Consider the following 3,140-nt stretch of genomic DNA (forward strand, 5'->3'; position numbering starts at 1 on the left):
TGAGATTCTTTTAAAATAATAATAAAATGCATTAAATTTACTATTTGGATCTATTTCAATTTGAAAATTGTCTACAAATTGTTAAATTTTTATATTTTTGCAAACTGGCTCTATTTTTTGTTATACCATTTTATATAGCTTAATTTAAAATTTCATTAAAATTACGAATAGCGACGCGTAAATTATTGCAAAAATAATGCTATTACATTCATAACAAATCAGTTAGTTTTTCAACTTTATTCTTTGTAGGAGAGATTTTAAGTGGAGAGAAACTTTGAACGTGATGGTGGCTCTATTTCATCGAACATCACTGTATATTGATCAACATATTATGTACTTCTTAATAAAATAGCTAACGCATACTCGGATAGAAAATTAGTTTTGTTGCAAATATATACATAGTTTTTTTTGCAAATATATAAAAAACATAAAAACTTAAAAAAGGACCTTTATATCCTTTAATTCAGTTCACCAAATATTGGGCCAGGGCAAACTTTTTAAAAAACAGTATCTTATAATGAAACAATTTTTCATTTGTGTGAGAACATCAGCAACTTCGATTTTGGGTCCATCCTAACTTATAAACACTAATAGGATCAAATTGAAACCTAAATACCTATACATATGAATAAGGATTCCTATTTAAAACTGATGACAATTTAGACATTTTGACTTTAGACTCAACATAAAATTTCGAACACAACAAGAAATCAACATACATACTACATACTTGTAATATTCTGACATTTGTACGCATACCTCCAGAAACAAATAGAATTGTTCATATAGGTGTCATTTCATCAATAAGAAAATGTAGATAAAATCAATGTGACTTTAGTTTCACGTCAATACGTACCTACATACAATACATATGTATCTACATATCGTTGCTTACACACCTAAGTGCCGAAATAAAAATTAAAATAAAAAACACACACACCAAATATAAACCTTATTCTGATATCTTTTTCACTTCAAGATTAACATAAATTGTTTTGCTCTATTAATCGTTTTAATCTATTTATCTATTAATACAATTATAACGCCTTCTACAGAATAGAAAGCTTTCAATACTCTTAATGATGAGCTGTTAACTTTGACATAATATAACATAATTTTTCGTATAAACCCAAATAGTTTTTCTTCTTATATTTTTTTGAGGGTCATAGGAAAAATATCAGTTATAGCAGTTAGTAATGTAAGCGACTATATTTTCATTGTAGATATCCTTGCGTTATTGTTTTTCGTTGATATGTATTATAAAATAAATGAAATGAACATTCGTCACATACATACATCATTACAAAATAACTAGTTGAGCAGATTGACATGTGAATAGTAGAATCAGTAAAATATATGCATAACATTTATAAAAAAAATATTTAAATAACGCTTTTTTATATTAAAATATTTAATATTGAGCATTATTAAAGGTATAGTCATTTAATTTTATATCAACATAAATATCTTTAAACAAATTATTTCTGGGTATTTGTATTAGAATGTGATTTCGGACTTATGGTCGTAATTTTTATTCAATCTTTTGTTGAATTGCTTAGGGATTGTCGGCTTCTATCCAGCAAAAATAATGTAATGGCGTCAAAGTCCCAAGTAGGAAGTGGAAAATCTCATTATATGGTTATTTAAAATAATTAATAATTTTATTATACGATATTTCTTTACATACACATTAATCTTAAAGCAAAATCCAATTTATATCCGTAATTGTACTTTACAAGTTAATGAAAAATAAAATATATACATTTTGTTCATTTACAAACTTTAAACACATTTACAAACATATTCATATGTACATACATATGTATCAAAACTTAACCCTTTCAGGGTTAAAATTTTTTTTGCCATCAAAAATTTTAGAAGATACCAAAAGGCTGAATACGCTGATCATGGAAAGCTGTTGCTTGTTTGTTGTGTTCATCAAAGAATATACTGCAACAATATCTTGTAGATTTTACTACAACATAAAATGCAAACAAGAAAATAAAAAATAAAAAGAAGCAAAGGTTACTGCAAAATGAACAATTATATTAGACAAAAAAAAACATACGTAAATAAATATGTACGATTACTACTTTTTACAACCTTTGTAAAAGCAATAATGAAAAATAGATACATCCATCAGAGAAAGATAAGTAATGGAAATACAAAAACGACCTCATATCTCCTCTGATTGTTAACACTTGAAGTGACAATTTGAACCTTGAAGTTAGCAGTATCCAGATTAAAGACGTTGACCAATCGTATGCCATAATTTTGAAGTAAATTATAGTGTGTACATTGGAATTCATTTCATTATAAAGTCATCCTAAAGCAAGTATCTAAGCCATCTAATTGTATACTTTACGGATAGTTCAGCATACTATTTGCCACATTTTTATTTGCTACAAAAAAGTGAATGCATAATGTTCTATTCTAAATATATTTCTTTGAAATCACCCATATCATAGTATCCCTATTTACTTTACCTTATGTTATGCACATTCTCTTGGTGTTGACGGTTAATATACAACATACATATCTACATATTAAACGAAATATACATATTTATTTAAGAAACGAAAGAAAAGTAATAATCGGTTTGCGCCGAATTGTCGGGTCTCAAAAGCAATTGTAGATAACCGATTACACGCTCCAATATCTTTATTAATATATATTTTTTTTAATTTTATGAAACATATTAAACAAAGTTATTATGTATATTATAAATATGACTATAATGGCATTTATGGCTTATTTATGAACATACATACATACCATATTTAAAATATGCAAATTGTTTATTAAATTTGAAACAAAAAATTGTTGATCAATTAACAATGACTAATTATGATTTACTGTTTAATTTGTTTTCCATTGACCACTTTATACCATCTGCATTACTTAAAAATATGTAAGGCTGACGTACATATTATCTGATATTTTAATTTAATTTCGTTTTTATTAAACTCATAGAAAAATAATTAAGAACAATTTTTATTAAACTCCCTATTTGCAAAATGAAAATAAATATGAAAAAATTACAAACGGGATGACTAACCTATATATGCCACTAACATTGGGATAAAGTGTATAAAAATATAAACTTTCATTCGTAACGACATCTACATAAAATAGTTTAC

Source organism: Lucilia sericata, unplaced genomic scaffold (genome assembly GCF_015586225.1).
Source record: "Lucilia sericata isolate MDLA Ls3-8-SP2 unplaced genomic scaffold, ASM1558622v1 Contig000420F_arrow, whole genome shotgun sequence".
Taxonomy (NCBI): domain Eukaryota; kingdom Metazoa; phylum Arthropoda; class Insecta; order Diptera; family Calliphoridae; genus Lucilia; species Lucilia sericata.